We start from the raw sequence: 12,176 nt of genomic DNA on the forward strand, positions 1-12,176 counted from the left end.
CAGCGGACGGCTGCGGAGACGACACAGGGTCACTGACAGGGAGCGCAGCGGGCGGCTGCGGAGACAACACAGGCTGGATAGACCCTGGCTGAGGCTGCACCGGCGAAGGCAGAGTCTGCTGCTTATCAGCGGACTGAGGGGTGGCAGCTGGCTGAAGAGCGGAGGAGCCCTTCTTCCTCTTCTTCTTCTTCGGGCGCGGTGCAGTGAGAGCGATGGCAGGAGGTGGTGTGGTGGGAACGATAGGCTCGGTAGAAGACCCTTCCGATGCAGATTCCCATGACACTCTTCGCTCTCGTTTGCCCCGAAGGCTGACTTGCGGGGCGGAGCTTACCGGACTCGATGTGGAGGGCGCAGAGAACTCCTGGGTCATCACCCCGACAACACAGCCCTCCGGGATGGAAGGCAAAGGGACAGGATGAGAGGTGTCAGTAGAATCCCCTGGCTCTTCACGGTTCATCAAATACTCCACTGTATCCGGGAAGCCCAGGGGTTTCAGGGTCCTTTGCTCTGCCGTAGTGAGGGGCTTGTCGAGGCAGCTGTTGAAAATTACCTTTAACTCTGCCTCGTTGAAGCCGGAGTACTTGGCAGATCTCAAAAAGTCCATAGCGAAATCCTTCACATTGGCCCCCTTCTGCCGGAGGCCGAACAGGACATGCGCTTGGCAGCTTCTGTAGTCAGACCAGGATAGGTCCATCTCCGCGGGATCCAGTCGTGGCAAGTTCGTACTGTTAGGGTGGGGGAAAACGGGCAAATGGATCCCAGTGCGGAAAACAGAAAACACTTTATTTGTGACACAAAACAAAAACCCACGAGGGGGTACAAAACATGAAACATGAACTCTTTGACAGATAACACTAAACTTGACTGGGTAACTAGACTCTGAATGACGTGGAACACGACACGACACAACACAATGATCCTGCACAGAACTAAAGATACACTGACATTAAATAGAATAAACCAAACAAGATAACGAGCGGGGAACAGGTGATGGGAATAAATACTAATTAACAATAAGCAGGCGAACAAGGGGGGCGGGGTCACAGGACAAGACACCGGAGGCACATGCCAACACAAAAACAAGGCATGAACCTCCACACAAGGCCAGGGACTGCCAGAACTCTGCCACCATGACAAAAGACAAATATAACAAGACCTCAAGGCAGAGTCCTGACAGGGGCTTACCAAGAACAAAGTCATCAAACTTGCGTTTGGTCTTTTTCCTCCTAACGTCTGTGTCATTTTCCTCAACTTCATCCTCCACATGGCTTGTCATGTCATAATCTTCGCATTCTTGAATGTTATCTGTAAGGTTAGTCACAGAAAAGACAATTACACTAAAAATTACTGTATTACTACATATAATTTTGACTTGACTCATTTGTCACATTTGGTTATCCTACAAATTATATACTAGTCAACATTTGAAGTGGATCAAAAAAGTTTATAAACTATGTCCTAAGACAAGAACAGGTATTAAGTATTTTTTATGTCACCTTTTATAAAAGATTTTGATCCACTTCAAATGTTGACTAGTGTATTTTGACAAAGTGGAATACACCTTATAAGAGGATTAAAAAAACTTACCAGAGGTCATTTTACGCTTCACTAAGGTGAATGTCATCCAGTCATCCTGAGGGGGGTGTTGATTGAAGAAAGATGTCTTTTCGCCCTTTTTTGGCCATCTAATTGTTCTGTTGTCAACATCAATCCAGTTGTCTGGTGCAGTTCCCTCCACTTCCTTACCATGCTCCACCCACACAGCCCTAGCATACATCTGGCAACAAAAGCACATTCAAAAGACTTAGCATGTTTCCACAGTACTTTATTACTTGTTGTTTTATTATTTACTTATATTCTTTATATAAAATTATCTTACTTATGGCATTCTAGTGTGGACAGCAAAGAGAGAATTTAATTGTGCAGGGAACGTGTCTTGTTTTTTGTGCATATGGCAAAAAACGCTTTGAAACTTAAGCCGTCATGACAGTATGAGGCGACTTTAAAATAGCATCGGACCTGCACTTTAAGTTCTTCGTACTGAGTTATGAAAACGCACTGTATGGCACATATACATAGAGGCAAATTAAGATATAACTAGCCTACCTTCAAATGCTGTGTTCTATACCATGGAGAAGTGGTATGAGTACAAAACCACCACTTTCATAGGGAATGCAAGCCACCTTGCGAAACAGATCGGTTTCAAGCAGTTGTCGTCTTTTCATCATTCCTCGCCCATTTCTTGTGTATACTATATTTATAAGTTTAGAGCTGCATGGCTTTTCAAACAATGCTGATGTGTTACGCTGGTGCAGGACATCGCATATCACAATGCCGTCTCCTCTTCTTTCTCTGATAAAAGCAAATCTTTCATCTCGCAAGAGAAAACAGCTATCCTTTTCCTTTGTAGAAACAAACATTTGAGGTTGTGCTTCAGACTGTGTTTTGCTCTTAATGGCATTTGCATATTCGATCTCACACATTCGCCTGGTCACCTGTAGTAGGGGATTTTTTCCACTCCGTACATGTTTTTTGAAATTTTGGAGATGATTTTCAAAAGGAAAACAGGAAATATCATTCAATGAGCAATTGAAGTGTTGAACATCTTCATGAAGGTGTATCAGTCCATGTACATTGTACACTGAAAAATACTTGCCGTACAGGTCAGCACAGCGTAAGACAAAGTGTGACAGGAGTTCTTGGGCATATTGAAGGTATGCATTGCGAGTGCTCTCATCTGATTCCAACATAATTGACATGGCTACTGTCAAGCACAGAAAGCAGGCTAAAGCACGCACATCAATTTAAATAGGGTGCTCGACAAAAAAAAACGTAGTAGTAATGATGCAAAGTCGGCAACACCAAAGCTCCAAAAATATCAAAAATGTTTATTAATTAAAAACAGTGCTAGGCATCAGGTAACGTTTCGAGCACGCAGGCTCTTCATCAGACAAATTAGCCCAGCTGCTCAACCACTATTTATACACAAACCACCAGGAAATGAGGTGTTACATGTTCAAACCAAATTAACAAAAACAAAAATTTATTCTTATATATGAACAATGAGAAATTATAAATGACAAAATAGAATAAAGGAAAGAAATAATAATGAAAATAAACGAAAACAACTGAAAATGCACAATGCACAAAACAAACAGATACCAAGTATTGCGAAAATCACAGCTGATAACCACAAAAATGTCAAAAGATTTTAGAGGTAAATCTACATTTGTTCCTTTCAAAAACAGAAATGCTTCATTGGACACTTATTGTAGGCTTGTAGAAAACGATGTTGGGTCCATTTTTAAATCTAAATGTCAGTACAAACTTGCACACAATTTGACGGAGTCACAATTATCTGCATTGGAATCACTCAAAAATGACTCGTCTATAGTTATACAAAATGCTGACAAAGGTGGAGCTGTGGTCATTTTGGATCGACAAAGCTACGAAAGTGAAATTCATAGACAATTGTCTAATACAGCTTTTTATAAAAAGTTGAATACGAATCCATTGTCCCAGTATAAAGCAGCTGTACATGACACTTTAAAACATTTAGTTGATTCAGGTTCACTGACCAAACATGAATATGAATATATGGTTGTTGAGCATCCGATTACACCTGTATTATATACTCTGCCTAAAATTCACAAACCTTATAAGGACATTCCTTCTGGCAGACCCATAGTGGCAGCTATAGGGTCACTTACAGAAAAAATTTCGTCTTTCGTTGATTTTCATTTACAACCTTTGGTAACTTCTTTACCCTCTTACATTAGAGACACTATGGACTTTATTCAACTGATTAAGAATGTGACGTTACCTGAGTGTCCTGTACTTTTAGTCACAATGGATGTCGAATCACTTTACACCAATGTTCCTTTTCTGGGAGGGCTAGAGGCTATTAAATTTTTTCTGGATCAACGTCCTAGTCAAGTTCCTAGTACTGCATGTTTGATTGAGTTGGCCAAATTGGTACTCTCATATAATTATTTCCTGTTTGGGTCAGATTACTACTTGCAGATTTCAGGGGTAAGCATGGGGTCTAAGATGGCTCCTAGTTTTGCATCTTTATTCTGTGGGTTATTTGAACATCAGTTTGTTTTTTAAGCCTGAGATCAATGACTTTTTTAAACATATTGTCTTATGGAAGAGATACATCGATGATGTTTTCATGATATGGAGTGGTACTGAACCTGAACTATTACAATTTCATAGTTGGGTCAATGATAACTGCAATGCATTAAAATTTACAATGGAATTTCATCATGAGAAAATGAATTTTTTGGATGTACTTGTTCTTAACACTGCATTGGGCATTGAAACCACCCTGTATCGAAAACCTACTGACCGTAACACTATATTACACGGACAATCCTATCACCCTATATCTTTAAAACGGTCGTTACCTATTTCCCAATTGAGTCGGGTCCGCCGCATTTGCAGTAGTGATGACGATTTTCGACAACAATCTCTAATTTTATCAGAGAGATTCAGACAAAGATCTTACAATGAAGAGTGGATTCAGTCTGCGGTCACTCGTTTTAAAGATGTTTCACAACATGAGAGTCTTGTTAAGAACACTAAAATAGTCGACCGGCGTTTGAATTGTTATATCCAATATTCGCCCGTCTCTATGAGCATTCAGAAGGTTTTATTGAAACATTGGCATATTTTGGAAAGCGATCCTAATCTTAAGAAATGCTTTGAAAAACCTCCCCGTGTAGTGTATAAGAAAACTCCCAATCTCCGAAATATCTTGGTTAGAGCTGATTTGAAACCACCGAGTCATTTCTTAAATAAAATACCTGATGGAAATTACAGATGTGGCAATTGCCAACAGTGCAATTTCACATACAAGACTTTGACTTTCACACACCCTCACACGGGAAAAATATTTAAGATCAGAGGAACTATTTCTTGTAAGACGGCTAACGTCATTTACCTTTTGCGTTGCCCTTGTGGGTTGTGTTACATTGGAAAAACCAGCAGACCTTTAAAAACTCGTATCTCTGAACATCGATGTGCTATTAGACATCGCGATCCAAAAAGTCCGGTTGCACAGCATTTTGCTGATTTGAGACACTCTGTTTCCACTCTGCAGTACATTGGCATTGAGCAAGTTAAATATCCACGCCGTGGTGGTGACATTAATAAATTACTTTTACAGCGTGAGCTGTACTGGATTTACACATTAAACACATTGTCACCAAAAGGTTTAAATGAAGAATTTGATATTCGTCCTTTTCTTTAATGTATACAAGTTTTTATACTTTTGACATTTTTGTGGTTATCAGCTGTGATTTTCGCAATACTTGGTATCTGTTTGTTTTGTGCATTGTGCATTTTCAGTTGTTTTCGTTTATTTTCATTATTATTTTCTCCTTTATTCTATATTGTCATTTATAATTTCTCATTGTTCATATATAAGAATTAATTTTTGTTTTTGTTAATTTGGTTTGAACATGTGACACCTCATTTCCTGGTGGTTTGTGTATAAATAGTGGTTGAGCAGCTGGGCTAATTTGTCTGATGAAGAGCCTGCGTGCTCGAAACGTTACCTGATGCCTAGCACTGTTTTTAATTAATAAACATTTTTGATATTTTTGGAGCTTTGGTGTTGCCGACTTTGCATCATTACTACTGTCAAGCACAGGAAATGGTAGTATCTTTCAGGAGATAAAACATTTTTAAGTACAACTGGTCCAGTATACAACAAAAACTGTCGATATTCCGTGGCCTTCCACCTGTCCAGCTCATCCAGACCACGGGGCTGCCGAGCAAATTCACTAGGCATTTTTCCTCTCAGTCCATTCAGCTTCTGTGATATTTCTTTCTTTTGCCTCACAGATAAGCGGCAAAGTGATGGGCCTCGCGTCAAGAATATTAGCATCCGTCTAACTACTCCCAAGGTGACCATATGCATATAGTCTAATACAAATAGGCTAACACAAGGAATCCCGGCAGCAATTAAGGGGCTGACACCAGTTTGATGGTTCTTGTACTGTACTGCATTGAACGCCTCATCCATTCGCAAGTTACATCCCTGTTCATAGAATACCATTCTTCTATTGATGTAAGCACCTTTGGTGGTACATCTTTCACAACTATAATAGGCGTTATGATTCTTAATGCACTTCAGATAGGCTCTTGCTGGTGCATCACAGATCAATGCTGCAATATGAACAGTGTAGGTCTTCTGTTTATGAATCATCCCATTGTCTGTGAGATGTTTACACTCCATCAAAAAGTCATTAAGATATTCCTCAAGAGGACATGGTTTCTTGTCCCCACAAAAGAGCGCTACAACAAATGGGTCAAAGTTGTGAAATTTTGCCAAAATTGGCCAGAACTGAACTTTGCTGCTTTTGAAAAGTGGGACACCATCAATATTGATGCTGAGGTTTATTGAATCATGTCTGAAAGATCTCAAACTTAACAATTTGTTAATACCCTTTTCTAATCCATAATATATGTATTGTCCACTACATTTCAGCTGAGGTCCTATGGCTTGTGGTGTAGCAAGAAGTGTCCTTGCATCCTTTAGTAGCAAGTGTCCTTGCTTTGTTAATATTGCCAATAATTCATTTAAGGATCTTTGTGTTATTTTGTTCCTTGTCGACCATTGCCTTAAGTCATCCTCTAAATTGGGAAAATTAAATTCTGAATCATCATGTAGAACTTCTTTTTCTGAATCAGAAGACACATACTCTACATCAGTATTAAAGTCTGATTCATCTGTTGTCAGACTGTCATTTGCCAAATGAAAACTTTCCAAACTGCTGTTAGCACTGTCATGTAATCCACAGGTTGATCTTTCGGTCACTGATCTCTGACTTTCCTGATCATCGTCACTGTCCGAATGCAGGAACTGATCAATTTCTGCCTTCCTTTTACGCCATGCTTTTAAATAAGCCATCTGTAATACATAGTATAATTTTGAGTGGAATTTTGAAGTGTGCTTCTGTAATCGGTTTTGATGTCAACACTTCTTACATCTGTCATTATGAGTTAATGTTTCCCAAACAGACTTACAGTTTAATTGTGGTGGCACAACCGACAGGGGTATGTGTGAATAATGGGTAACTAACTTGCAGTCTGGTCAGTAATTTTTGATTGCAAGGCCACATACAATGTAAAAAGAAAAGATTTTTTTTCCATGCTTAAAGTACTCCTAGTATCATTAATATGTCCTGCATGTTTAACTTTTCACCACCAGCATTTTTTTATATATATATAAAATCAAACAATTTATCAAATGAAAGAACAGAACATCTGCTTTCAAAGAAGAAAACAAACAAAAGCGAAAACAATACTTTTATTCTATTCATTTTTTTGCATCCTTTTCAAGAACCGCTTTGCCCACTGGCATTCCTTCAGAGAAGCCCCGCCTTAAATGGGGCTTCTGGTATTGTTTTGATAATTTGTGTACATAGTTGTTGGCAATAATTAATTTCCTATCTGTTAAAGAGTAAAAATGTTGCAGTCTTTGCACACAAACTATATGTCTGTGTCCGCTAATGATTTATTTATGTGCTTCCTTTATGTGCTTCCTTAAGTGGTAAAAACTTGTATGGTTGTGCCTGTGACATTGTTTGGGTTCAGGCTGCACCACACACAACAGAAAGGGTTTCTGCTTGAAAATAAACGTACCTTTGAGTCTTTAGTGCATCAACCTAAAAGAGATAAAGAAAAATATTCCAAATTAAAACACAATCAAAATATTATACGTTTATGGATTCTAATTACTATATATTATTAAATAATCAATAATAATAATAAAATAATTATTTTGATATGCCTTTCTGCTATTGAACATACAGATCAGATTCATTTTAAAATGAAATGACATGCTGCTGTGCGTTTTAGGTGCGTTTACCAGGACAGCATTTAGATTAAACCAGGACCAGACATAGGACATTTTAAAAAAAAAAACAATACTTGTGTGCATCTTGACACAGACCAATGGCACTGAAATATGTTGAGAAATTAAGGTAGCTCAAACTTGTATTTTAGTCTGGGACTGACGTTAGGATAAGTCCAGGAAACCGCCCCTTAATGTTAATGCAATGTCTTATAATAAATGTCAAAGCACCAGTGGCCCCCAAACCCTTGCCCTGTAGACACTTTGTGCCCTATTTTAACGATCTAAGCAATTTAAAGCGCAAGGCGCTTTTGATATTAAAAATCTTTAATAGTCGTTTTCGTGCATACCTTTATATTTGCATTTCGTTCCGTAATCTCCTAGCCTGGTTAGCCAGACCTACATCAAGATGTAAGGTCTGGCAACTCTTCACACAAACGACTCAATGCAAGGGGCGGGATATAAGGTTGTCCCTCAAAATGCCTCTGCACGCAATAGGATAGCGCTATGACGGATCAGAGCAACGAAGAAGGTGACGTAGTTACCGTAACCAGTCGGCAAAACTCCAAACACATCTTTCTTGCTTAAAAAAGACTTCAGTAGGGTTTATTTGCTCTTCTCTCAAAGAAAAACATAAGTCTAAGTCCTCCAGAGTCGCGGCCAAAGCCGCTTCAAAAGATAGCTGTTCGCCAGCAGCAGCAGCTATTCTCTGTTTTCAAGTAGGAACCGTTGCAGCTCTGTCGTCATCATGTTAAGCCCGCCCCACAGACGCTACACACGATGTGATTGGCCTGACCAAATTTTGGTTTTTGGACCGGTTAAGTGTATTGTGAGTGCCTAGACTAAACCCTGGCAGCAAATATATTTTGCGGCCGCTAGGGTGCGTCTAGATTTCTAGGCTAGTAATCTCCAGTCTGTGGCGAGAAAGCCAAATTCTGAATAATGTATTAAACCACGTAAACCATGTGTATCACGTAGGCGCCAAATTATGTTTCTGCCACTGTGTGTGTGTCCTCCATCAATCAACAAGCAACCACCAAAAAAGCATATTAGGAAGATAGGCTAAATGGTAACATTAAATATTTTTTAACGGGAGCAATGTCCACTTGTCAAAATAATTTGTTATTAGGTACAACTATCGATAACTCGCATGCGATTGGTATGCGCATCTCGTTAGTTCCTTGATTAATAAAACGCTATCACCTGATTTCAGATGGAGCAGCACCTACGTACGCTGCGTCCCAAACCGCATACTTCCATACTATATAGTAGGCGAAAAGCACTACTTCTCGTACTTTTAGTATGGAAGTAGGTGGTTTGGGACGCAACGAGTTTATAGACAAGCTGGCAATATCCAATTCACAATCGCTCACCTGCGATAATGAATGGGATAACGTTACCGCCTACAGTAGCTTTGAAATGCCTGGTTTAATCGTTTCACCCTAAGTGTGATATTTACCATTCCAAATGCTTTGTTTGAAACAACATTTTAACGTACAAAACGTGCTTTCACGACCATGGAAAGTTTGTTCAGCAAACAAAATGGGTTAACATGATAAATTCCAGTGATCATATTTAGAGTAAAAATACGGTTTCAAAACATACCAAGATACCAAGCCATCGATCCGGATATTTGCACATTTTAATGGGGCCCGCGCAAGTTGACAAGTTTACATGTCACATAAAATTAATCGAAAACATTTAATGTATGTTTTTACTAACCTTTTCACGTGTAGCCTCTATCTCTCATCAGCAGCCCGTTATGACGATCTCTTCTTTCTCTTTTTCGGGTCGCACCAATTTCGCGCAGTACCGCCACCTGTCCGATGAAATTGCTCTATATTTTTTTAATCGTGAAAGCTTATATTTTTCCCTCTACACATACAAAACATTGGAAGCTTGTAAACATGTATTGGGACAGAATAGTGAAAGATTGCAATTTCACCTAAGATAATTTGTTCATTATTTCATCTTCTGACATTAATGACAAATTCCAATATATACATACACACACACACGTTTATTTTCAGAAAAGCAAAATAATCTGTTTTCCTTTAACTTCCAGACAGACTGGCTAGCACTGTTGTCACTGTGGCCTTTCTGTGTGGAGTTTGCATGTTCTCCCTGTGTCAACGTGCGAATACTCCGGTTTCCTCCCATTGGCCAAAAACATGCAAGTTGTCAAATTGTCCCTCCCCCAGCCTGAGTCTGAAGAAAACTTGTAAATGAATTAACCAGTTCTTGCCATGAATATAGCCATAAATGCTGGAATGGTATAAAGAATCATAGTGTCATCTGCATTCAGAACTCACAGAGCAAAAACATGTGCAAAAGACGTCATTATAACGTCTTTGTCTAACGTTTAAAAGATGTTACATGGAGGCATAAGCAGTTTTGAGGCTGTATATTAAATAGTAAAGAATTACATATATTTTTATTTGCCAATTGTGAATTCTTTATGTAGCAGGTATTTCTCCAGACTATTTGACAATATTTTTTATTGTAAAAACACATTTACATATGCGTTCATGACAGTCTCTGGTCAAACATTCAGATATTTAATAATTTTGGCACAACCACACACATCCAAAACGGGTCATGGTCTTACATTCATACATAGGGTGAACCAAACAGATGTTCATACATTGAACCTTTCTGGCACGTCCACAGACATCCATAAGGGGTCATAGTCTGACGTTCATACACTGAACCTTTTTGGCACGTCCACAGACATCCATAAGGGGTCATAGTCTGACGTTCATACACTGAACCTTTTTGGCACGTCCACAGACATCCAAGAGGTGTGCAAGAGTGACGTCCAGACAGTGACCCTGTTTTGCACGTCCACAGACGCCCACAGTGTGAACCAAACAGACAATCATACACCCACCTTTCTGGCACGTCCACAGACATCCAAGAAGGGTGCAAGAGTGACGTCCAGATACTGACCCTGTTTTGCACGTCCACAGACATCCATAAGGGGTCGTAGTCTGATGTTCATACACTGAACCCTTTTGGCACGTCCACAGACATCCAAGAGGTGTGCAAGAGTGACGTCCAGACACTGACCCTGTTTTGCACGTCCACAGACGCCCACAGTGTGAACCAAACAGACAATCATACACCCAACCTTTCTGGCACGTCCACAGACATCCAAGAAGGGTGCAAGAGTGACGTCCAGATACTGACCCTGTTTTGCACGTCCACAGACATCCATAAGGGGTCATAGTCTGACGTTCATACACTGAACCCTTTTGGCACGTCCACAGACATCCAAGAGGTGTGCAAGAGTGACGTCCAGACACTGACCCTGTTTTGCACGTCCACAGACGCCCACAGTGTGAACCAAACAGACAATCATACACCCAACCTTTCTGGCACGTCCACAGACATCCAAGAAGGGTGCAAGAGTGACGTCCAGATACTGACCCTGTTTTGCAAGTCCACAGACATCCATAAGGGGTCATAGTCTGACGTTCATACACTGAACCCTTTTGGCACGTCCACAGACATCCAAGAGGTGTGCAAGAGTGACGTCCAGACACTGACCCTGTTTTGCACGTCCACAGACGCCCACAGTGTGAACCAAACAGACAATCATACACCCAACCTTTCTGGCACGTCCACAGACATCCAAGAAGGGTGCAAGAGTGACGTCCAGATACTGACCCTGTTTTGCACGTCCACATACATCCACAAGGGGTCGTAGTCTGACGTTCATACGCTGAACCTGTACTGCACGTCCACAGACGCCCACAGTGTGAACCAAATAGACAATCATACACCCAACCTTTCTGGCACGTCCACAGACAACCAAGAAGGGTGCAAGAGTGACGTCCAGATACTGACCCTGTTTTGCACGTCCACATACATCCACAAGGGGTCGTAGTCTGACGTTCATACGCTGAACCTGTACTGCACGTCCACAGACGCCCACAGTGTGAACCAAATAGACAATCATACACCCAACCTTTCTGGCACGTCCACAGACATCCAAGAAGGGTGCAAGAGTGACATCCAGATACTGACCCTGTTTTCCACGTCCACATACATCCACAAGGGGTCGTAGTCTGACGTTCATGCGCTGAACCTGTACTGCACGTCCACAGACGCCCACAGTGTGAACCAAATAGACAATCATACACCCAACCTTTCTGGCACGTCCACAGACATCCAAGAAGGGTGTAAGAGTGACGTCCAGATACTGACCCTTTTTTGCACGTCCACAGACATCCATAAGGGGTCGTAGTCTGACGTTCATACGCTGAACCTTTTTGGCACGTCCACAGACATCCAAGAGGGGTGCAAGAGT

Source organism: Paramisgurnus dabryanus, chromosome 18 (assembly GCF_030506205.2).
Source record: "Paramisgurnus dabryanus chromosome 18, PD_genome_1.1, whole genome shotgun sequence".
Taxonomy (NCBI): Eukaryota; Metazoa; Chordata; class Actinopteri; order Cypriniformes; family Cobitidae; genus Paramisgurnus; species Paramisgurnus dabryanus.